This window comes from Protopterus annectens, chromosome 2.part2 (genome assembly GCF_019279795.1).
Source record: "Protopterus annectens isolate FY-2018-M chromosome 2.part2, PAN1.0, whole genome shotgun sequence".
Lineage (NCBI taxonomy): Eukaryota > Metazoa > Chordata > Ceratodontiformes > Protopteridae > Protopterus > Protopterus annectens.
This window is the reverse complement of record NC_056730.1, coordinates 996,281,297-996,309,208: the sequence shown is the minus strand read 5'-3', so window position 1 is coordinate 996,309,208 and position 27,912 is coordinate 996,281,297.

Here is a 27,912-nt window from a genome sequence, read left to right as displayed (position 1 = left end):
AAAACTAATCACATATCGACATGATGCAGTACATACTGCACTGTTATTGCATATTATGTGACTGTCACAGAAAGTGACACATCAGTGGAGAGGATTCTTTGTGATATAAGCATCCTGATATGAACAATGGAGAGGACCTATATCAGGGATGGTATATATAATATGGGTTAGGTGCATATTGTGAAGCTGTGCAAAATGAATTGTCTGAATATGAATGTAATGTCAGCATAGGTCTTTACCAAGTGGGACACATAGTAACAGGCTCATGGAAAACAGTAGACAGAAGCATGCACAGTCATGGGCAAATCAGCATAATACCGCCATTAATCCCATGTCTTTGACATAGCATATGTGATTGTGAGTGATCATAGATGGTTCTGCAAGAACACACCTGCACAACTATTATGATTTGTCAGCAATCTATGAGGGGAATCAAACACATTTTCCTCAAAATTTAGCATCTGCCAGAGGTGTTAAGAGAGACACTGCTATACCTGTATTTGAAATTACGAGCCATCCTGGCTAGTTGACAGGTTTTCATATATATATATATATATATATATATATATATATATATATATATATATAAAAGCACAATTCACACTATCATGGATGTAATTCATGTCATCAATCAGCTATGCATTTATTGTGTGCATCACAGGAACACGTATCACACATGCATCTGTTATGATACCGTGATGGGGGTTTTGCACTATCAACCATTAATGTTTATGCAAGAAAAGGAGTAGTTCGGTATGGCCAATAAGATGTGTGGGAGTTAATTGTGGGAAATGTGGTACACTTGAGTAACTCTTCCCTGGAAGATGTGTTGAGAGGTACATGGGAAATGAAGCATTGTACTCAGTTATTTGTGTGATGAGGGCTGAGAACTATGGAACAATATTGCTCTTTGATGTGTATGTCCTGCACATACTCAGGAGTTCTGTTACATACAAGGAGTAGCAACCACTGTGGGCACATGCTTGTGGACATTACATATACCATCCACCTGAGTACACAGGTCACATACTACTTGATCTGCCCATAGTGATGTGCCGTCTATATTATAATTAGCTTGTGTGCTTACTTTTATAACAAATAATTCTCCCATGATTTTGGTTCATCTGTAGTGTCCCCATGGGTGTGGCAGCAATCCTTTATGTGTGTTTACTCTTTCTGTATTATACCAATACCACACTTGGATTCAAAGATTGTCCACAATTGGCAGTCCTCCACAAAGGTGGTTGGACAAAGGATGTATAAATAAGTCTTGATGTCTGAGACTTAACTAATGAATGGGAAAGGGCCTAGCACAGAGCCCTGAGGTACTGGCTTGATCAATGGACTTTAGATATAGGTCACTTCCCACACTTCAAGATATTTACCCGTTACATATGTGATCCAATGGTCTACTCACTTGGTGATGTAAGTGTCTATGGCCACTTGTGCCAGTTTCTTAGTGATGGCTCAGTGTGTATTTGTGTCATATGGCTTGACCATGTCAAGTTATGCAGGATGATAGTGTTGTCATCATGCATGCCCTTGTTTACCTTCTTGAGAACATTGAACTGATATAACAGACACATACCTCTCCACCTCTTTGAGCAAGAAATCTGGACTAAGCCATAAAGAAAAGTGGGAAAAGGCCCCAAAATAGGGACAATTTTAAATACTGCTTTTTCAAACTTAGAAAGTTGATAGAGTAACAGGTTTTGCATTAACATGAATTTTCTGACTGATAAAGTCTGAAACTCAAATGTTTGTCATTATTTTTGAACTTCACTCTTTAAGGATTTACCACTAATTTGCCAGAAAAACACAATTTTATGAAAAACAGACCAAAAATATGAGTCCAAAATCTGGACATTCTGCAAAAATCTGTATAGTTGAGAGGTATGAACAGATATGATATAGCTTCAGCAAATCATACATGTGCTTGGTACACAGTCTGGATATTACCAGTGTCCTTTTAGAGAAGGTCCATGATGAATTGTTGGTGTTCTTCACGGATGAGTTGAATTGGGCTGGATCTATACGTCCATGTATCAGGTGATGTTCTCCCCCAGTCAGAAGGATACATGTTGATGTACACCCTTCTACAGAAACATAGGCTGTCTGGAGGCTGTGTTGAAGTGTGGAACCAAGTGTGTCTGGTAGGTCCATGTTTTGAGTCACACTATAAGCAATCAGTGACATTGTCAGGGCCACCTGATTCTGTGTTATTAGCTGGTGCATAGATGAGCTGCCCTCATTAGAATAAAAACTGAGTAATGTTTGCATGTATACCTTGGCTGATGGCAGGTAGTGATAGTGGGGGGGGTGGTGATGTGTGAGACAAACTGTCAGATAGCATATTGTCTATTTCCTCTTGTTAGGTATGTCTAGTGGCATCCACACACTGGTCTGTAGTTAGTGGTGTATTCCTCTTAACATTTCACATGTGATTGATATACATGCTTTGCACAAAGACCTCCAAATACAACCTTGGTCATTCCACACACTGGTACTATGCACACAGTCGTACAACTGCACCAGTGTCACTTACTTGCATCAATTGCACAACATATGCCTATATAGTTTTCATGGGCAAGCTGTGTCTGAGTGGCCTGATGCCATATCAGAACACATTATAGATAAGCTGTTTGTGGTTCATGCAGAACATTTCCTGACATAAATTGTAAAAGGCACACAATAGTGTTGTTGACCACATCAAAAATCCTTGGGCATAGCAACAAAATTGCACATACAATGTATTCCAAAGGGTTGCATTTGAATCAAAACATGTCATTCATTGGTTGTATATATCACAGCATGACAACATGTATATGAGACAAGACTTACAGTATATGACCATGTAATCAATACAAATTTATATTGATGTCTGACATGGAACATTAAATGATGGTATGTAGACACATACACACCTGTGCCATATAGGGAATGTTACTGTGATGACAGAATGTGAACTAAGTAGAAGGTTGATTTTTTCAACTACAACAACACGTCCTAATAAATCAGCAATATACATAAAAGTGTACCATACCATGTCAACAGTTCTCGGGAGGCATATTGCTACAGCTGTTATAGAAGGAGCATGTAATGCAATGGCCATCAATACATTAGCTCACATCACAGATTGTAATACGATCTAGTACCCATACTGTACATCCACACCTCAATATGGCACAAGTCAATGACAGCAACATTGATATGTCAACTGTTCATAGGTTCATAGGACATTATTAGGCTAACAGCCAATATTACATGAAATCCTAGCCATTATTATACAATGTAAAAACAAATCCCTATATCTGTATTATGGACTATAGTAAGACCACTGTGTGTATGTGTATATTTGTTGGATTGAATTACATCCTGCCACTGACCATATGGGACATGTGCACCACACCATGACAGAATTAGCAATTGCACATGCAGTGGTCTGGAGATGGCTTGCAGAGGCTCATGGAAGGACTCTGCTTCATGATGTGTTTATGCATATTTGACATGAAGACATCCTCCACTCCTCTACAGGAAGGATGTCATATGGCCAGAGAAAAAATGGGGACGGTGGAGGCATGGGGCTTCTGAGAGTTTCCCCAAGTGATAGTGAAATGAATAGTAAAAATGAGTACAGGCAAGAAGTACATATAACCCAAAACTTCATATCACTTTACAGGTATTTCAAGATGTATGTGAGAAAGATCTTCATTAGAATTTTAAACTTAAGTTGAAAGTGCATAATTTAAGTTTTAGTGAAAGACAACCTTTACAACAATTGTCACAAAGTAACAATATTTGACTGATGAAAGCTAATAAGAGTAATAGTGTGGTAATTATGAATTCAGATGATTATAATATGGCAATACTGGATCTTTTAAAACATGAAAATTGTTACAAAGTAGCAAAGTTAATGATTTACAAGACATTTTCTGAAATTGACATGTTGCTGTTTTATACATTATGCATCGGTTACATTGATTGATTTATAAACATTTTTAATTATGGTGGATCAGCTGAAAATGGCAAGATTGTTAGGAATACCAAAGATCCATAAGGATAAGGAAAATTCACCTTTTAGACCAGTGGTAGGAGTAGGTTTTGTAAAACAGAATCAATTTCAGTTTATCTTGACCACATTTTAAATCCTGTAGTACAAAAATCAAAATTGTATTTAAGAGATTCTTGGCATTTACTTGAATTATTATGCACAGTAAACACCCAAGACAATCTGGGATTTTGGTAACTTTAGATGTAGTTTCCTTATGTGCAAGTATCCATCAGGAACTACGGATAGAATTTGTCAGAATAAATCTTACCAAATTCACTAAATTTAATAGTATATTCATTAACACATTTTTTCTTAATTAGACAATAATTTTTCACTTTACATAATACGTTTTTCAAACAGAAAAGAGGAGTAACAATGGGGGTTAGAGTAGCACCTGTTTTTAAAACAAAATAGGGTCCATGCAGGTTGCACCTGTATTCCCCTAATAGCAGTACTATCATTTAAAGAAACAAGAACAGAATATGTTTCTCTATGTAATGATTTATAGTTATATAAATCATTTTTATATTTTAGAAATCATAGCAATATGTGTCATTCTTATGTGATATGTTTTAAGTAAGGTTACAGTGAGTGTTTACATATAGAAACATATTCTATTCTTATTTCTTTAAATGAAAGTTTATTTAAATATATAATTGTTTTAAGGATTTTATTGGTTGCAAGTAATGATTTAAGTACATCTGATGGCATTTTAAATTGATTCTGATGAAGTCTGCGGTTCAACAGATGAAAGTGCTCAGTCTATGAGATTATTCATAGGTTCATAGATGAGTTGTAGGCTAACTGCCCTTGCGAGCCATTTAAGCTTAGCCAATTATGCCGTGTGAGACTCAAACCCTGCACCTTGTGTTTGTAAGGCAAACACCTTAACCATTAGGCCACCCTCCCAAACCCTACTAAAGTTTTTTTTATCTGTACCTCGAATTTGTTCACTTCATTCAGTACTGCGGTTGTCGGAATACAGCTGCAACCTATTGTTTTATTTGGTTTAGTTGTTGGGGAGCGCAACATATTTTGTATGTGTTTTGGCACCTGTTTTTGTAAATTTAGTGATAGCACAGTGGGAACACAAATACCTTGGTACTCATCATTTATTCACTAGACTAGTTTTTTATAAATATTTTATTTTTGAGATCATTATTTATTGGAGTGGAACTATTGAAGAGTTCAGTCAGATTAGAGAGATCAACAATAGCAATGACTTCTTATGCTTCACATTATGTTGTATGGGCAAGTTATTTTTTTAGATTTCACTAGAGAGTTAAAAGTATATGACAAGAACATGTCAAATAAGGTAGTCAGAAAGGAAACATTTGTGAACAACTACTTACACAAAAAAATCAACACCCATTACACATGAAAAAAATGAGTTGTTAAGGGTCAGTTCATCAAGCTGAGTAGGCTAACTAGTGAAGGAAACACCTTTATGACAGATACAAAATATTTCATGGAATTCTGGAGTGTAAGCAAGCCAAATGGCAAATCAGATTAACATCAGACAAAAAGCCTGGATTGAATGACTTTATTAACATTAAGTGTTTTTTACTAGCTCAAAGTATATACATATTATTTACTGAATGATTGTTTCAAGAGTTTTAGTCCATTCATTCACATTAGTATTGATTTTAACATTTGTTAACATGTTTCTAAGTATTTAAGTAGACAAGGACCTTTAAAAACAGTTGAATAAATTTTGCTTATTGGCAGTTGGTAATCATGCCAACAACCAGAGCTGTTATTTAAGATGAGTTTCTAATTTACAATAAAGAACAAAAGCATTAAACAAACAGATATTTTAAACTCTATAAATGTGTTAAAAGTGAAGAAGATTATGTTGTGTTCAGTTTGTTCATTTGGTTTTGTTCTTAACCACATTGGTTTTAAGTATGATAGCATCATTGTTTGCTGAGCAGAACATGTTGTGGGGAGTATAAGACATGGATGTTGAGCACATCCTTGTGTAAAACTGTGTAAAATGTGATAGCTGTATATATAGACGCACATGTTGCCTGCTTATTAGAACACTTTTTATGTATAGGTAAAGTAGCTTGAAAACACAGTAGTTCATGTTACTGCCACACCACAGGTTTGTCTTGAATACTGACAGGTTGCATGTTATAAAGGATAATATCATAATTGTATGCTACAATGAGATGTTTGTAGGTGAGTTTGACATAGCTGTGTACTCACATATCATTCTAAAATTGTCACCATATTGATTACTGAATGCACACACAGTTAACTAAAGTGAGAAAAGAACCCCTACCGAACTACAAAGCACAGTACTTAACATAAGTGCCACAGTACAAGTCTGAGCTTTAGATTGTCAGATAACACTTTACAACTGAGGACATCAGCAGTGTCTGCTGAGAGAAGATGGTAACAACAGTGTCCCAAATGCTGGTGTTAAATGGCCTCTTGGTTATTTTATTTTATTATTATTTTACATTTGTTTACTGGGAAAGTCCAGCTGGATATATGTCCATTTTCAGCCAAGGCCCGTGGAGAAAAGCTCCACAAAGCAGAGTACAAATATATTAGGAACAATAGAAACATTTAGAGATAAGCATAATATGCAGTTTTCAGTAGAGTTACAAACATAGATAAAATATAGTAGACAACATCAAAATCATACACCCAAGCTGATGGCAGTGAGAACAGAAACCATACCTAAGTTCACTGATTAGAGAATTCAGTATTTAATAAAAGCACCATGGCACAATTTTGATTTTTACAATGCTGCTGGACAATTATTAGTGGATGATATAATCGTTGGATGGTTGAGAGAAAATATTGGGAGGCCTGAATGAAATGGATGGCATACCATGTACAACTGTCAAAATATTTGCACTAAATGGGAATGTATTTGCTCACTGTAGGACACACAGTTACACTTTTTTGATTACACACACATGGACCAGAGTGAGATAAGAACCCCTACCTAGCTAGGTACACCAGAACTCAGTACTTAATGCAAGCACCATGGCACAAGCCGGACATTTGAAATCTATGCTGCAAAACAATTTATAATGGATAACATTAATGGATGTTTGAGAGATGTCCGGAAGCCTGAATTAAATAGAGTATAAATTGATGTATAGGCATATACAATTGTCAAAATATTGGTACTCTATGGGATTTTACTGGTGTCTGATGGATACACAGTGACTAAACATACCCCCCCACACACACACACACACACACACACACACCCACACACACACGCACACACATACACACAGACACACACACACACACACACACACACACACACACACACACACACACACACACACACACACTCACAAGTTGACTGCAGTGAAATTAGATTCCCTACCTAATTAAGTTATTACACCAGTTGTAGAACTCAGTATTTAATACAAGTACCACAGCTCCACTCTGACTTTTACAGTGCTGTCAGACAATTTATAATGGATGAAATTATCATTGGATGTTTGATAGAATATGTTGGGAGGCCTGTATGAAATGGATGGGTATCCTTGTATGACTGTCAAGATATTAAAGTTCTGCATGTTACTAGATTTATGAGTGTTGAAAGCATAGTATTTGCTGCTGTGTTTCCAATGTGCAGGTATACTTTAAGAGACAGCATTACAAATTATATGCAAAAGGCTGTCCATGTTACTACAAGTATTAGACAAGCTGAATGTGTATTGTATAAAGATGTACATGGTATTGTATGCAATAAAGTATTTTTTATTTATTTCTGTAGTTTATATATTTGGGAACAAGAACTGTAATGCCAAGTTTCAAGTGTATGGGTGCAGGTAGCACATAACTACAAAGTAAATATGTATTCTGTCCTTAAAAATTGCCTTCCCTTTGGTTGTATTTTCACATGTATTTTAATGGGATGGAAATTAATTGGACAGTAAACATAACTGATACATGCTAATGTGCGCTTTCTGAGGCACACCACTGAGCAGTAGGTGTAAAATGGTGTCTGGAATGTCAATATCAATTTTCTAGATTTACACTTGATGTATGATTTTTGACACTAAAGGGTTTGTAAGTAGTATTTATAGAAAATCAGTGTTTGTTAATCAACATTTACGCAGGGAAAGCCTGCACCCACTCCATATGAAGAAGGAGGTGATCAAGGGTCATATCATTAGGTTGAGTTGCTTAACATCGAACAATGAGACATTTTTGAATGAGCTGGTAACCTTGAGGTCTTTTTTTTTTAGCTTAGGGGTTATGATCACGTCTGGCTCAAGAAAATTGAACAGGAGTTCATCAAACTTAAAAGTGGAGTGGCCTGTCCCATTTTGAGAGAAAATCCAAATGGTTTGGACTTAGTTATGAATAGTAATGATGAGGTTTCAAAAGGTAATAATTTTTCTTGTGCCTTTCCTCTTCCTATAGTGAATGAAATGTGTTTTTTAAGAGACATCATTGGTGAAAATTAGAAAATGTTGTTAGGAAATAGAGAGCTGATCAACATTATAGGTATGTGACCTAAGTTTACCTTTAAAAAGATCACTGACATTAAAGGTTTGCTGGAAAAGGGATCGAACATGCATGAAATAAACACGGGAAATGTGTTGGAGACTTTGGGCACATTCCCTTGTATGAATTGTAAACAGTGTAGGTTTATAAGTATTTCTTCTTTTATTAAACTCTGTCACATTAATAAGACATTTTGGGGAAAAGGGTATTTTACATGCAGCAGTGAACTAGTAGTTTATGTTGCAACCTGTCTTTCCAGTCCCAGTTTTTATATTGGGAAAATTCCTAAAGCGTAGAATTTATAAACACAAGTTGGCCCTTAGAAAGATGGACCCTAATACTGCCCTAGCCAGGCACGCTATTACATGTTTGGATTTTAAAAAAATGTTCTTTTTTTGTTATTGATAGTATTTCAAATGATCAATTTTTCTGTGATTTTTTAAGACATTGCTTGAATTTAAGGTGTCTTTGTGGCAAATACATCTGATTGCAGACCATGCACCAGGATTAAATGAAACTATTAACATCAAGTGTTTTTTACAATTGAAATAATATTTATAACCTTAATTGTTAACATTTTAATTCATATGTTTTAGAAAATGTTTTATTTATTAATATAATGTAGTATATGCTTTTTCATACAGTTCATAAATATTTATTAGGAACAGAAGACTTGGATATTTATTGGTGCACTTTTATCATGTGATTTTTTTTTAATTGTATTTAAACTGTTCAGATGTGTGTGTTAGGGTTTTTCTGAAGAAGTTCATGTATATTAAAGTGGATGAAAGTGCTAACTTTTGGTGTCCGTGTCCTTTATCCATTGGAAGGCTGTCTTTTGAATGGTGGTGTACTTCCTAGTTTTCCAGTTTTCAAGTTTATCTTAATGCAGAATAGTTATTCCTACATGTGAGTAGTTTTATACTGTTTATTTTTATATAAATTATAGTAGAATATCAGTAAGAAAAGCTTGGTTTAGCTGGATTAGAACCCAGGCTCACCCATTCTGCAATCCTTAACTTATAACTGATGCCAAAGGAACAACTAGGCAAAAGCTCTATATTTTCACATTCATATTTTGTATGTGTGCTGACTGCTGCATAATGCTGTTTAGCATAATTGCACATTAACAAACCAGGATACAATGATTCCATTTTGAAATTGTCTACTGTCTGCTTCCTGTCCACAGGCATTCTAAACCTGCAGGTATTGTGGGAGATTGCTGACCTTCACACAATGCTACTTAGTGGGTTTGTACAATGGTAAGCAAAAATACTGTGTGCTTCCTTTTTGCATGTGTTCTGTTTGCTTCCTGTGTGGGCCAGTAGATCAGGCCTACATGAAGGTAAGTGATGTGCAAATATGACAGGAAAAGCTCACCTTGTTTTATCCTTCTAAGTAGTGTTCATTAGGTTTTATCCTTAAAAGACAAATGTAGGGCTTGAACTGTGGTCTACAGATAATATAAACTGTTGGCTCATTGTGTTTACCAGGTATGCTACACACACACACACACACACACACACACACACACACACACACACACACACACACACACACACACACACACACACACACACACACACACACACACACACTTACTTAATTCACAAGTGCAATTTATGTAATCTTTATCACTGAGGTACATTTCATGACATCTGTTTGATTTATCTGTTTCACTGTGTTTGCATCTAATGCCATGCAAATAGCAATATTAAAAAAACAAAAAACAAAAACAAAACAAAAAAAAACATTACAAATTAAATTTTACTACACTTTAAAGATTTTTACACAAGTCTGGATTTGAACTATCATACCAATGAACCGACACAGCACATTAAGGGTGTCTTATCCTTCTTTGCAACAGAAACAGCTTTGCAGCTGGAATGCAAATCATTGTGTATACAAGTATTAACAAGACAAATAACACTTGCACACTCTCAGTTCTTTGTACATATGATCATTTTAGATTTAGTGAAATGACTGATCACACAGCCATTTATGAGTATTGTTTGCAGCAATGCAGCTCTGTCTTCTCTTTGTATTGTATGCATTCTTCTCTTATCTGAGCAGTAATCTCAGACAAACACTCTGTAAGGGATTGTGTATCTTTGTCCTTAAAATGTATCAGAATATTAAATGAGAATAATATACAGTTTTCATCAAAAGCAGGGGAGTTTGGATATTAGTTAACAGAAACTGAAAAATGTATGCTTCTTACTTCCATTTAAAACCTTGATATAATTACTTCCATACTTTGTAAGTATAACCTGGCTGACACGCCCACTGCAGGCAAGGGAGTCTGAATTGCTGTTGTGTTTTCCCTCTCCCTACAAGTAATCATTCACAATTGCAATCCATTAGCAACTAACACTGAGGAGGTGCCTGCACTATGTTTACACCTGAAACACAGAGCCAAGATATTTGGACTCAACAGTTTCTAATGAGTTCATACCACATTTGCATTGCCACCTTGCTCACAAGCCTGAATATACACTATGAAAAGGTAACTGTGCGGCTAGAGAACCTGAAAGTGAGGACAGTTGTGTATGTGGATAACACAGAAGATTGCTATTACTTTGGATTTGTCTACACAGAAGACTACTGATCTTGATAAGGTATGACTGCATTTTTCAATTACATACTAGAATTGCATACTAGATTTTTTTACATAGTACTAGGAAAATATTGATATCTGTAATAATATGTGTATATATAAGCAGGACTTTTATTTATGCATTTATCCATATGTGTGAGGTGAGTGTGAGGAGTATATCTGTGTTGCTGCAGAGTCTGTGATAGTGGCACCAGTGTTCATTTGTTAGTATATGTTAAATTGTAGTAGTGTAGGTATTAATTTCTTTCCTGTTTTTTGTTGCTTATTATCACAGGTGATCCTGACAGTGGAAGTGTAGAACTCTTTCCACCTGATGTCAGAGTATCAGCAGATTCTCATGATGATGGTGGCCAATCACAGGTACAGCCAGAGGGTGCAGAGATTGAATCTGAAACCTAGGCTGACATTCAGCCATCACCTACATTTCACTCTGACACAGCCAGTAGGCCTTTGCATGCCTATTCTAGTGAGCTCTCAGAAATTGGATGGGTGGAAGGTGAGGCACTTGATCAGGGTAGTGCGGTTACTGCAGCTTCAGTGCCTGATGACTGTGGCTGTAACAAAGTATGGGAAAGGTGCCACACAGGAGGGTTGTTAGGGGTGCTTAGAGGAAGCCTGTTGTCTACCCTCCACCTGATCCTGGTGTGCATTTCTCTGCCACTCAAAGTATGTTTAGGGCCATCAAGGAGGTACATGCACATTCCAATAGAGCCTCCAAGGAAATTCTTAGGGTTGTACATGTGGCACAGGCTGACATGCAAGACTGCCTCCACCATGTTGCCAATTCATTGGATTGATGAATGACATGTTGGAGGGGACAGTGTCTGGGATGTAATGTCTGCTGGGCGGGGGATGGCATTCATGAGAATGTATGTCAGCCACATCATTTGATGTTAGCTGACGTGGCTATGCCTGATCATGGCCCATAGTGTCACTACTTCCATTGCTCTGTCAATGGTTGAAGTGTCCAAACCCAGGCTTAGCAGGCCATGAGTCATGGTCCTGGGTGTACTTGTAAGGAGAACTCATCCAGCGGACACCATTTCCATTCAGATAGCAGTAGTACATCTATTGTGGGCATAGACATGCCAGTGCTACTCCTGGCAGAACCATTTTGCAGTCAGGGAAGAGGATGATGAACTCTCATATCTGCTATTCATGGCTTACACTTGTCCGACATAACAGGATGTAGAGCTAGCACAGCACTTGGCTGTGTTCTTGCAAACACTCACACACATTTCACCTTAAGTGCCATACAGACACATACACATAACAGTTACATGGGTCAGTCATGAGGCTTACAGCACATTTTGGCTCAGTGGCTATTTGATACTTTATCCAAATGTCTGCCTGTCTTCCTTATACACACTCACTACGTCTTGTGTCAGACTAGGCCTCCTGTTCCCCCAATACACACAACACCCTGTGAAAATTATGATAACTGTGCCATATCCTTGCTTTCGATCTTTTGGATTAAGGGATAAACAAGTCTTTTATCTGATGCTCAGGGTGCATAGCTGACATAGTGCTTAGTATATCTGTGTTTGTGAAGCTGTTTTGCAAATTGTACTGGTTTCTTACAGGTTTGTATAATATGCACTTCCTTCTCAACCTCGTTGACTTAAAAAGCTGGACTGAGGCATAAATAAAAGTGGGACAAAGGCCCAACAATAGGGAAAAAAATTAAATATTTTTGTCTTACAGTACAAGCTTTGAAAGGTGATTTTTCTGGGGGATATGAAGTCTGAAATTGAAATGTGAGTCATTATTCTCTAACTTCAATCTTTATTGATTTGCCAGTACAAAAGTTATGAGGCCATTCTATGGACATTCTGTAAAAGTCTGTACATTTGAGAGATATGAATGTGTGAATCTTGGATGCTTGAGGCCTATTAGTTGATAGAAGGCACATGTATTGACATACGTTGGTGCTGTCACATATTGATGTCATTGCTGTAAAAATCGCCCACCTTATACTTCCACTAGCAAGTAACAGTATGCAAAGTTATGCCATTCATTTTTGTTCTTAGACATTTACTTTTATATTCCAGGTTTACACTTGCCTTGGAAGTCTGGCACTTGCAAGAGTTTTAATTTGGGGCTGACTCTGGTGCTAGCAGTACACAGCCATTACATGGGTAAATAAAGATTGTGAGTGTTATCAGGTGTGTACAATGAAAGTTTTAGCCCCTTAGGTGGTGAGTGTGTGTGCTATCCATTGCATCTTGTCCAGTGATTGGGCATATTCTGCATGCCTACATCTGCAATACACCCACAGCAGCTGGTGTTTCCCCCCTGACTCCTCACCTGCATGTGGCTGTGGTGACCTTGCCAGTGGTGTTGAGATGTGTGGCCCTTCCCCTTGGTGTTCCTGTTGAAGATGTTTTCTCAATATAATATTGTGAAGCATGGCACAGACAGTGAAAATTCCAGCACATGTACAGGGATTGTACTGCAGGGCTCCCCCAGATGTAGCTAGGCACTGGAACCATAACTTCAACAACCTAAACACATGGTCTATGACATTTCTTGCTTTAGAATCTGCCTCATTATAGCATTCTTCAGTTGGTGTTTGTGCATTTCTGGTGGGAGCCATCAACCACGGTTCAAAATCATAACTTGCACCCCCCAGTAAATGACCCTGTGGGATAGCCCCCCCCCCTAGAAAACATCTGATACAGTTGAGAGTTGTGACAGATATGTGAGTCGTCGTAACTGCCTGGGTTACCAACACACATCATCAGGATGATTGCCTTAGCTTTACACATGACCTGGCAGTTAATGGAGTGGAAGCCCTTTCTATTTATGTACACCCTGCCTTGTTTCCCAGGTGGTGCTTTGATTTCAATGTGTGTACAGTCTATGGCACCCAAGAATTCAGGGCAGTGTGCTACAGGGTAGAACTCCTACATAATTGTGGCTCTGTCCTCAGGTGTCCAGAGTAAATATATGCAGTCACTGGCATGTTGTAACATAGCAGTCAACATTCAGCAATTAATGTAGGTTCCTGGATGCTGATGCACGTGACACTCCCAACATGCCTCATAATAGTCTCTGGAAGGTTCCTGTAGCTAATATTCAAAGTGTTACACATACCTATCTCTCCATTGCTATCGGTTTCCCTCCATTTGCCCTTGCTCTTAGTTGAGGACAACAGAGGTTGCAGAGTTCCAGCCTGTAGTGCTCTACAATTTCCACCTCATGCAGATCTTGGAAAGTTATACAGGGTCTAAACACCCTTCTCCTTCTTGCCTGAGCTCTACCAGCAGCAGCAGCATAGACTTGGGCCTGTTGTACATACACATGAATAAGAGCGACAGCAGCCCCTAGCATTATTTCCATGTAGACTAGCTTATTTCATAGGGAAAACCAACACTGAGTCTACACGATTGCGTTATAGCTTGTTGAATAGCTCCTCTGTCTTGGATTGGTTGGTTGATTAGCATACAATTTAGCTGCTTATGCTGTACTTAGCATATCATGGTGTTTACCATGTTTGTGCATCTCTACATGGCATGTAGAGCCACTTTCTGAATACAAAATAGTGAGCCACAATGTGCACATGGTTTTAACGACCTTTGTAGGCTTTATGGAACTTCATGAATGTTTTATTCAGGCATATACCTTATTAGTAAATGCAATCAATATTTTAATCCCAAACAAAACAAAGAAAGCTACACATGGTACTTACTATCTGTACCTGTTTAGCATAACAACTCAATTACAGAAGTAATGAAAACTTACCACACTAGCTCATGAATAACTCCCTTGTAAAAAGTTATGCATAGCAGCTGATGCAGTTGTTCATCCATTGGCAATGCTTATAATCAGATCAAACAACTACTTGCTCCCAGGGTATGGAAACGATTATACACAAGTATCGATTTTTCAAACAGTAAGCCAAAGCCCATTACATCTCTGCTTTTGAAATACTATAAAAATTTGCACATAAACTTTTTCTGGCCTACTTAACACCAAATAATTTAATTTCTCCAGCTTAATATGATTTTCAGCATGGCCAAGTACTGTTACAAGGCTAGTTATGTTAATTAACAAAAAAACATCTGCCGAGAAAACAATGGTTGCTTATAGTCTACCTTTTCCTAGACATACATAAAGCTTTTCACACTGTTTCTATCCAACTTGTCCATTCTATAGCAGCAAAACTAGGCATAAGAATGGATGCATCTTGGTAGCTTCAAGGCTGCCTCTGCCAACACTCCCAGTCTGGCCACAGGCAAGAAACTTACTCTTATTACCAGTCAGTCACAAAAGGCTTTCTACAAGGCTTCATCTTAAGTCCAGTAGTTTATAACATACCCATCAATGACATGCACAAGAACACCAAAACTGCCTCACTGGAACAATAACAAGGCTTTTTCTTAGGTCCACTCTTGCATAGTATACACATACATGCACAAGAACACAAAAATTGTCTTACTGGTACAATAACAAGGTTTCATCTTAGGTTCACTATTGCATAGTATACTCATCAGCGACATGCACAAAAACATGAAAACTGTCTCGCTGGTACAATAACAAGGCCTCAGCTTAGGTTCACTACCATGTAGAATAGCCATAAATGGCATGTGGAAGAACAGCAAAACTGCCTCACTGGTACTTTAACTGCCATCAATAATGTGCAAGAACACCAAAACTGCCTCACTGGTACAATACACTAATGGCTTTTCACTGGTAGGAATAGCATCTTCACTGACTGAAATCAAAACAATTATATAAGAATAGTTGACTTATCTGGAGAACTGCTACTTGAATTCCTGTTAAACTCAAGTGTTAAAAAATGGCCATGAGACAATATATAAAAAAGCTCCACATTCAACATAATCTCTCTAAGCAGTAGTCACAGAGAACAAGCAGGTCAAAGTTATTTTAAGTTACCGTAGAACACTTAAAGTATAATTCCCACATTGGCTATTAGCAACCAAAATGAATCAAATATGGAATTGTGCATATTATATACTATAATAAAACCATAATAAACAGAATTACTACTGACAAACAACTATAACTGCGGTGGTGGTGTTGCGGTAGTGTTGTCGCCTCATAGCAAGACATTGTCCATTTGATTCTCAGCTAGAGCGTCTTCTGTGTGGAGGCATACGTGAATGGGGCGTGCCTTCGTTGAAGGTTGCACATCAGGGCGGTAACCCGGTACGTAAAAATCCACTACCAATCATTAGCAGACCGGAGTTCCGCTGTGGCGACCCCTAACCGGGAAAGCCGAAAGACACAAACAAACTACTTACAAACAACTGCATAATTACTTTTACTTATAACTCTTTTATTCACGTCTGCAATTTTTGCAAACTTTCAAACACATGTTTTAGTAAACTAGAGCTAATTTACAATAAAATCTCAAATTTTCCAACAAACCTTACAAATAAAAATCATCATTGTTCTATTTTAATTAAAATAAGACAGCCTGGACTACAAATTAGCCTATCATTCCAACAAATCAAATTAGTAAAAACATATATAATAGAAAAATCTCTTTTTTGTTACAAATTATATAATACTGAACATATAATTCAAATCTTTTGGGTAAAAATTCCCAAAGTAAGCTTTAAACAAAAATAACTATATACAATATTTACAATTCATATCACTATCCATTTTCCAATACAATTTAGGGACTACATGATTGAAAGATGTATTAAATAGATTAAGGTTGTTCAGCAAGCTATGAATCAATAGTAGATCAAAGAGATCCTTGTTTCTATAAGTGCAACAATTTTAACCCTTTTGACTAGAGATTGGTGAAGTTGATGATGTTACGTTTCTTTTAATGATAACTTCCTTTCTATAACTTCTATTAAGAATGAATTCATTAAAGTTAGGCATATGGCTCTTCTTCCAGTTATTAGTGCTGATTTTTTGGCCATTGCTGGAATAGTCCATAATTAATAAAAGTACTTTAGTTAAACAAAAAAAAAAAAATCTGAAAAAGGTAATAAAAAACTAACAGACTGTCTAATTTTCTAAAGCATTATGAACATACATACAAAGCAAAAAAAAATCTTTCTATACACAATTTAGTACATAAGTTCAAGTATCCAAGGTCACTGAGATTTCTACACTAAATGCAGATACTCTGAATAAAATAAAAATCATATCATTACTTTGAAGACTCATTTATCAAAAGTTACAGTAGCTATAGTAAAACTAATAAAGTCAACTCAAACATTTTCAGAACTTAACTTCAAATTATATAATACAAAATTAACAAAAGTAAAGAACCACTTAATATCTTCTTTGAATTACTTTACCACAAAATCATGTCATTCAATTATGCAATGAACATGAAAATAAATCACAATTCACAAAGTAACTTAAACAAAATACCACAAGAAAATGCAGCTTTTTTCCATTACCTCATTTAAGCAATCAATATTTTTTTTCTTTTCCTGTCTTTCTCTATCCTTCTAAAGCCTGTTCTCCATGTAATTTTCTCATCCCTTGTACAGCACAACCCAAATGCATCCCTGGGATTCAATACACTCCATGCAGGAATAGTGCTATTCTTGCATGGAGTGGTTCATGTCCGTGTAGCCACAGCATATTCATGAAGGAGCGTTGCTGTTTAAGCTACATGGACACAAACCTTGAACAAGTGCAAGGGGCATGTTCAAGTAGTGCATGGACATTGAACACACCCCCTGTACTCAGAAAGTGCCGTACTTTCTAATATGATCTGGCATAATATTAGAGAATTTCTCTAATATTATGCCAGTACTTCAGTGTCTGCTGATACTGAAATGAAATAAATGGTCATTTCAGTGTCCGTGAACAATGAAATGCATACGGCAGCAGGAAAGCAATGCAGGGGGTATGTGATAGTTTCCGAGACACACCCCCTGCATTGTAAAAGTGCCGTACAACACCTCACAACCTGATAAAGCAGTAATGTGTACAAAGCCACAAATAATAGGGGGTAAAGCCATGAAAAGGGACATATCTGACATATTGCCCTTAGAAAGTTGATAAAAAGCAGGATATGTATTAACCATGAATTTCTGAAGGATAGAAGCCTGAAAGTCAATTGTATGCCATTATTTCCTGAATGCAGTCCTCAATGACCTGTTGGAACACCACAACACTCACTATATAACATAATAATATTATAATAATATTTTTTTTCTAGGCTAAGGAATGTTTAAGCATAGCTAAGCGGGTGACCTGGTGTGCGTGTTATGGCCTTCCACTTACCATAGCTTAAACATCCCGTAGGAGATAAATACAAATATAAAGTTGACCTTACCAAGCTGAGATAGTGTAATGGTTAGAGGCCTGGCTTTACATGCAGATGTTCATGGTTTGAATACCAAGACAGGCAAGTTATTTTTATATGGGAAAGCAGAGTTAAAATATTTTTTTTAAACGTAAATTATGTAGTAGCTTCTTTTTGTTAGCCAGGGTAGTGTAGCTGGTGTAAAATGTAAGTGTGAGTGCATATAATATGTGAAACCACCCATGTATACACAAGTGTCCCATACAGTATAGTCATACCCCTTCCCAATGTAAGGAAAGCACATAGAGGGATGTCGTGCAAAGTAAAGCATATAATCTTAATAAATTAAGTCTGTATTTGGATATATATTAAAAATTAAAAGAGAACAATGGCTAGCAATGCTCAGCTATGCTTAGCAGGTGTAACCATTGCTAAGGCATGAATGTTAAGCAGCAGGTAGCTCAGCTAAATGGATCTGGGCACTGTTAAACAGTGCTCAACAACTTCTCCTTTAAGCAGTTTTAAAACTGGCATAGCAGGTTTGCTCACTGCTTAGCAGAGCTTAACCTTTTCAAAATGGTCCATTGACAGCAAAGGGTGGGAATATTGCAGTATTTAAATGTCGCAGGCAGGAATGCAGCCATAATCTGTTATAGTCCATCTGTGCAGATACAATGGCTGGCATAGTACAGGGAGTGCTCTTTTGGGCACAACACTGGAGCATTCAGGAGTCCAGGGTCATGGCTGTATTCCAAGTAAAAAAACATGAGGAGGGACTGCTACAGGGCCAGTACCAGGGCTCCCAATGCAAAGCGGTGGCCTGGAACTATCTTGCACATGACCTCACCAGTGCTACTGGCACCCCCCAGACTGGTGAGCAGCTATGGCACCACTATGCTGAACTAAAGCATAGGAAGGGGGCACTCTTGGACCAGTGGATTCAAGGTGAATGGGCTCAGAATGCTCCAATAGTGTGTAAGTATCACTATCAAGTAGTTTGTAGCAAACACTAGCCTGAGAAAGTGATAGACAGATAAGCGTAATGTGTGTTTTTCTCCCCTAATGCTGCAGCAGAGAGAGCTGTGAATGTCGAAGCCCACAATGACAGACTGCTGAGGCTACACCGACAGGCTGGTGAGTACAAATCTATTTTACACTATATTGTTCAAATCGCTAAGAAGGAGTACATTGCTTACTGCTAGTAGGTATACTGTTACTGTGTGAATTGAATAAATAAAAACGTTTGACTGAATAATATTGAAATACAATAAAGACCATTACCACAAACTGTTGTGTTTATTCTGGTATGTTGTTGTTGACATATATAGAATGTATACAGGTTCTTCACAGCAAATATGGCTGTGACATCATACATTAGCTGAGGTCCATCTGTGAACAAGCTGTTAAGAGAAACTGTAGATGGTGTAGCTGTAAAAGGAGATAAAATTTAAATGTGAAATATATACTGCACTAAGCTCTGAACCCTGAATAGTAATATGTAAAGTATCAAAGTGTGTTCCATGCAGCATTGCCTCATGTTAACCTTTGCTTTCCAGATTGTAGTAATCCAAACAAGTAAGACACATTACAATAACTATCTGTCATGCATGCATCACAGGATTACAAGTTCAGACTGTCTATCCAAGAGACTGTTAGGCAGAAACTAGTGAAACAAGAAACAGCAGTTCCCAGGTAGCTCATTGTGATGAGATACAGCTTAGCTGTTAATTTTGCACACCCATACACAGTTCAAAGAGTGGTACTAAGATGTGTGCAACTCTCCTCACAAGGAATCAGGAATAAATGTAAAAGCAGTCATGTAGTATTAACAGATATTTTTCCCACAGGTTTTACAGGTAAGTAAATGTTGCCAGTATCTGTATGAAGGGTATACTAATAAACTGTGTACAACTGTTCAATTGTCCCACCGCATATCTGCAAATGACAGCAGGGTAGGTACATACATTACCCACTCTTCCTGAATCATACCTCTCAACTGTACAGATATTCACTGAATGTCCAGATGTTTGTCTCAGATTTTTGGTCCATTTTACATAAAGTAGTGGTGTCATGGCAAATCAGTGGCAAACCATTATAGACTGAAGTTAGAAAATAATGATAGACATACAAGTGTCAGACATCATATCCTCCAGAAAAGCCACGCAAATGCAAAACCTGTTATTTTATTAACTTTCTAAGTTTTTAGGAGCACTATCTAAAAATTGTCCATATTTATGGGCCTTTGTCCCAATCTTATGTATGGGTTTGTCCAGATGTCATGCTCTAAGAGGTTGAGAGGTATGTTCCTGATACATGTCTCTCAAGTGTCATGCTGTCATGTCTAGTGGTCAATGCTGCAAATAATCCTGGACACAGATAGGAAACCAGTTGATGTATGCCAGTAGCACACTCACATAACAGCAATTCAGGGTACCCCTCCTGTACTAGATATGTAACCCTAACATGTATGAGTACAATCTATTCATTCAAACAGAGTTGCCACAGTTTGCCTCATACCATTCCAGACTGACAGTTTAAAAGGAATGTTTGTACTACAGAATCTATGGGCCATAGGTAGATGTAATGTGAGGGCAGACCATAGAGTACTGAGCAGTACTATTGTGGAAAACAGAAGCATAAATAGTTGTTAATGGACTTTTTGCCTCCCCCCACCCCTCACCTGTAACAACAATTATTACTCATATACTACGAGTATGTTGTGCTCCAACCCTAATGTTGCAACTTGTGTTATATTATTGTTAATCTGTTTTATTGCTTGCATGTTAACATAGCTTGTTCAAATACCACTGTTTGTGGATTGTTGCCATCAATGTTACTAGCATGCTGCTATGATGCATACTGTTGTTCCATTTATGCATGTGTTTTGTTTGCTATGCAACTGTTTCCAATCTGTTTTATAGGGTTAATTGGAACATCCATGCTTGCTGTAATAACCAGTCTTGAAATGTGTTATTCATGACTAACCAACATATTTTGTAAAACCTGAGCACCATAGCACCAATGGATCCACCTGTTCGGACTCATCTGGGCATGGCACCAGGCCCCAGCACATATGGGACTCAACCCGGATCTCCCTCCTCTGCTGGTCCTGCACCACCTTTGGGTGGAACTGACTTTATGGGATGGGCCTGTTCCCCCCTGGGAGTGGGCTTGGACAGGATCCTGTTACCCGCAGTCAGATCCGGGGTTTGCTGCCCAGCACCCTTCAATCTGAGTTCAGAGAGCAGCTGCGCCAGATTGAGGGCTGCATGGCAAACCTCATGGGGTAGGCCACCCCTCCTGTCCAGCCCTCAGCACAGTCACCTTTGGGGCTGTGAAGGTGCAGTGGTGACTGCTCATGGGTGGGGATCTCAGTCCCACTGTAACCATATGAGCTTTGGATTCCCAACCACCCTCCCCATCAAATGTGTTTTCCCACCTCATGTGTCATATACAGCCCCTGTCTGCTGTCTTGTCTGTCTTGTCTGTCTCCCTACCCAATCTACCTCTCCAGATGTACCTACAATCCTTCCCCAACATCCCACTCTCACCTTAAAAAAAAGAAAAGGTCATTTGTACCCCAAAAAATACTGCTCATTCATAGCTGTCCATTTTGCACACGTGTCCACTGGACACATGTAATCCGGTCCAATTGGCTTGACAACACATTTGTGTTGTCCTAACCCCTGTCTCTGGGGTTTGAGTGTCCAAATTCACCTCCAAATTCTGTACATATCCACAGCTGTTGATGTATAAGAAATGGACAGCAATGGACCTTCCCTACACCTGATCTGCACATCCCTAGCTATCTTTCAAACCCATATTTAGTAATTGAATTTTTAGGGAATTCCAAAGTTTATATATGCATTTACAGCTCCAGAACATGTGTAAGAGGTCAGCCACTTGATCATTACAGTATGGGCATTTAGGCGAATTTTTAGAATTGAATTTATGCAGGCTTAGACGAGTATAATCAACATTAATAATCATCAATTGGGTAAATAATAACTTCTGAAGAGATATTGATTTTATAGTTAAGTTAATTGCTTTTAGTATTTTATTATCTTCTATCAATGGTATTTTTTCCCTCCAGTATTTTGATAACAGTATTTTATTTTGATATTTCAAATCTTTTACCAATTTATATGTAGAGGTTATATATTTGGAATCTTGTATAAGAGTTTGCCATAAATTTGAACAAATGGTTAAATCTTCATCCTTAATTCTAACATCACTAAAGAAACTTATTGAAAGATCCTTTAACTGTCTAAGTATAATTAAATAAGATTTAGGAAGGTTTGTCTCCTTTAAACTATTGTGTATTGAGAAACAGAGATAAGGGCACATATCAATTAAAGTTAAATTAACTATAAGTGGAAATTTCTTAAGATTTATCAGTTGATTATTGATTTTCAAATTTGGGTTCTTGTGAAAGGGTTGAAAAGTCATCATATGTTGCAAGAGATTTAATGACTGAAAAAAGTTTTGTATCAATGTTATGTTTAATCTAATATGCTCCATTAAAGGATATAATTTAAAATTGTCTTTATTTAAAAAGGGCAATGCCTTAGGGTTAATATCCAAACTTACAACATGTTTATAATTCAGAACCAACCAATTTGGTGCCCATTTACCACTGGCTGTGTCAAAGTTATTGATTCTTAAAATCCTATTAGAATTTATTATTAAGTAATATAATTCAAAATTAGGTAAATCAAGCCCACCTTTATTCTTCGGAGTCATCAATTTATCATAAGATATTCTGGTTTTCCTAGGCTCCCATATAAATTTAGCCAATTCCATATGAATCTGTTTAAATAATTTCTTAGTAATTAACACTTGACTAGCTCAAAAAATATATAATATTCTGGGGAGCACATTCATTTTAATAATTGAAACCTTTGCCATTGTTGGTAACTTTAAATTATTCCATCTTTTTAAATCAGACAATATATGATCCCAAATTAATTTAACATTATTAACATAGAAATCTCTATTATCTGTGGAAAAGATAATACCCAAGTATTTTATTTTCTCTTCAGATTTCATATGTTCTACCAATGTTAAAAGTGAAAAGGGTTTTGGCATTTTTAAAGGAAATACATTGTTTTTTTTAAGATTTATTTTGTAGTTGGATATCTCTGCAAATTCCTCCACCGCTTTCAAAATTTTCTTGGTATCTGAGATAGTTGTCGTAAAGTAAATATTAAGGTCATCCGCAAAAGCAGCCATAGATATTTTAGTACCATAGATTATTGGTGCATTATAATATGTATTTTGTTTAAAATGTAAGAATAAAGGTTCTAAATATAAATTGAATAAAATAGGAGATAAAGGACAGCCTTGACGAGTTCCATTTTTGATTTGTATTCTTTTGGAAAATTTTTTATTAATATATAAAGTTGTGTAAGGGTTGTCATATAATTTTTGTAATGTTGAAATAAAATCTTGAGGTATATCAAAATATGGTAAAATATCAAACAAAAATTTTAAATTATCTCTGTCAAAAGCTTTTTGTGCATCAATTATAAGTGCACACACATTAAAATTCCTATGATTGGCATAAGAAATTAATGTATGAAGTGTTAAAGTATTATCGGTAGTTTGTCTGGTATTTATAAATCCGGCCTGTTCATTAGATATTATTGAATCTAAAACCTTCTTCAACCTATTAGCTAAAATAGAGGTCAAAATTTTCATATCTATATTTAAAAGTGAGATAGGCCTATAATTATCTGGGTTTAGAAAGTCTGCATTTTCTTTAGGTATAAGAATTGTTCTAGATGCATTAAAGTGAGGATCATTAACTTTATTATTGATTATATAATTAAATACATGTGAAAGTATTTTGCTAAAATTATCACAAAAGGTTTTATAAAACTCAGTAGTCAGACCATCCGGTCCTGGTGCTTTATGAGATTTCAACTTTTTAATTGTGTCTAGTATCTCTTCAGAGGAGATTGGTTTGATTAAATCTATTTGATATTTTTCACCTATTTTTGGAAAAATATTTGTTTGTAGAAAATCCTTATTAGTCTTATTTGTAGGTAATTCCTGATGGTCTCCATAAATTTGAGAAAATATTAATTCAAAGGTATTCATAATATCTTCGGATTTTGTATATCTGTTATTATTAAACTGTATTTCAGGAATTTGAGAAGGTGTTTTCACTTGATTAATAATATGAGCAAGAGCCTTTGATGGGGTTTGAATATGGTTAGCATACTTTACCAATAATTTATGTTCATGAAATGACAACCTACTAGTTTGGAACATAAAAAGATCCTTTTGATATTTTAATAGTTCCGTTTCAGTTTGTTTATTATAATCCCTAATTAAATCTTGATCTAATACCTTAATTTTAGTTTCCAATCTTTGTATCTCTCTATCCTGTGTTTTTTTATAAAACGTAGCTTTTTGAATAAAAATCCCCCTTACAATATCGGGTGTATGTTGATGTTTGGAGAAATTAACTAATAGAAGATTAAGAATTGCTTGAATTTCATGAATTATATCCTCCTTATTTAATAAATTTGGATTTAAAGACCAATTATACCCCCTGTGTCTTAGACTATTACTGATGTCTTTATTAAAACTTAATGTCATTTTAGAATGATCCGATAAGTATCTAGCTTGTATATGTATATAGGGATCAGAATTAATTAATATCTCAGAAATCAAGAATAAATCTATCCTAGACCACATATTATGACAACTTGAGTAAAATGTAAAGTTGTTAGTGCTATATTTATTATTTACATATTTAAAGAGATCATATAATTTAAAATCAGCTTTAAGTTCACTTAAAGCTATTACTGCTTGATTATTGAAAAACCTATATGAGCTTGATTTATCCATTTTAGGATCTTGATACATATTCCAGTCACCTCCTATGATTATATAACAATTGTTATATTGATTCAGAATAGGGTAAAGTGATGCTATAAAAAGCTGCTGATTAGTACATGGTGCGTATATATTAAGAAGTAAAACAGGTTTATCAAAAGGGGTGGATGACAGAATAACATAACACCATCTTCCCTCTTTGTCTATTTTGAAGTCTAAAATATTACCTTGATACTGATTTTTTATAATTATAGCTACACCCGCACTATTAGTTTTCCCTTCTAATGCTACTTCCTCTCTAATCCATTTCTTTCCCTTAATAACTGCCCATTGGTCATTGGTCAAGTGAGTTTCATGAAGTAAAATAAAATAAGCCTTTGCCTGCAAAAATAAATGAAGAAATAATTTCCTCTTCTTCATGTTCTGGAGTCCTTTAGTGTTCCATGAATCTATTATCCACATACTAAAAACCTTAATTTGTTAAAGTGTACATTAACTTTGAAAAACTGTAATAAAATCAAATATGTTTGCAGAATATGTATTGTCTCAAAGCATTCTAGAAATCCCTTCCCACACCAGTGCCTAACCACTATACCCCTGTACTATAGGTTGTTTGCGTGATTAAAAATTTTCCGATTAAATGACACTTCTAAATATTCATTCTTTACCTTAAAGTATGTAACATCTATAACATGCAAAAAACCTATAACTGGTACAACTAAATCTGCAAAGTCTAACCAAAACATTCCCTAAAAAAACACTGCTAAGCGTCTACAACTCTTGATCAATCTATTTGTTAGAAAATATCAAGTAGAAAAGTCCTAACTACACATAAAATTATTAATTTCCCTCTCCAATAATCTCAAATGTATACTTAGTGTTAATAAGCAGTTGTGTCTCAATAGAATAAACCCAAAGAATATAACTAAAAGGTTATTAACATTCAAAAATGAGACACTACCAGTGTTAAATAATACAATTATTAACTTATATATAACTCACAAAATGTACTGTCACTTAAGAGAAAACCATAGAAAAATTGAGTAACCAACCACTTGGGTATTGTATGTAAATCATACGTTGTTTATATAGACCAACTTTATCTGAGACCTTTAATATCAGTAAATAAAATGAATAAAGTGAGAGCTTGAACTTTATTTTAATGGCTAAGATGGTTATATCGTATAGTATTAAATGAGTAATATATCCAACATGTCATACAGTAGCCACAGTGTAATAACTACTTTTATATAAACCATGCCTATACTAAAATCAATAAACCAAAATATATACTTATCTGTCTTATGTATATTAATGCCTTGAATCCAAATGTAAAAAAAAAAAATAAATAACCGAACATGCCCTCCTAATAAAGGAAGTCTAACAGTGTTGTACCCAATAGCATCTGCTAGATACCCCACCATTAGACCACCTCACTAGCTAAATAGAGGCATATTAGTATACAAGACCAATTGTAACTTATATTATACTAAAATACTCTGATCTGTATTAACTTTATATACTATATATGTTTCATTTTACATGACAATCAGTATTTGCCACTAGCATATCAGTAACCATATCTGCTCACATTTACCTAAACATTGTACTTTGAGGGATATGTGTCATACAAAGTGTGCCATCCCAACAGACCAAAACAAACACCATCAAATATATTTACCTTGTATTTTTTTATTTTTTATTTTTTTTATTTTTTTTTTTTATTTTTACATACCTGCACGAGTTCAGGATACATTCTAACCATTAGAAAATTATCTAATCACTTTAAAAGTCTCTAACTATTAATATTATAGTCTGATTTACTTTTTTTCCTTCTTTTCGCAAAGATTTCTGTTTTCCATGCCTGGAAAACCTGCCTTCGGCTTCGCGACGGGGGAACCATTAAACGAACGGACATCCAGATGCGCCACAGCAAAAACGAACCCTCAGGAGCAACAGAAGCATTTCCTGTTTGATCGTGGGAAGAAACAGCTCGTGAAGGCTATAAAGTATCGGAAATGCTTCGCAAACGATCAGGAGCTATAAAACGAACCATTATCTGATGACCAAGAGGCCTGGTGAACTGAAAACTCAAACAAAGGATTATGAAGCCTCGAGTTGCAGCAAAAAATGAATCCAACCTCAGATGTTGTGATAACCGGATCTGAGAGCCATATTAAGATTCTGAAGCAGGCAGAGACTTAAAAACCATCAAAAAGGTAGATTTTGCTTCTTTTTTTGTAGAAACCGAATATTTGGAACCATCAATTGTAAAAGTTAAAGTGTTAGGGTATTTCATTTGGAATTTAATCTGTTTTTCGATGAGAAACTTACAGTAAGCAGATAAAGCTTGTCTAGCTTGTCTTATTTGCAGTGGCAAATCCTGAGCCAAAGAAACTTTATTATTGTTCCACATGATAAAATCTCCGTTCTTTTTTACAGTTAGAATTATTTTATTCACATCTTGATAGTTAAGTATTTTTACATACACTGGTCTTGGTATATTTAAAGCATGTGATTCTCTCAAAGCTCTATGAGCTCTTTCTATTATTATTTGTTTAGCCATGTCAGAGTCATTGAACAACGTAGTAAATATTTGAATAATGGATGGAATTAATTCATTGTATTGGATTATTTCATGTATCCCTCTGATAATTA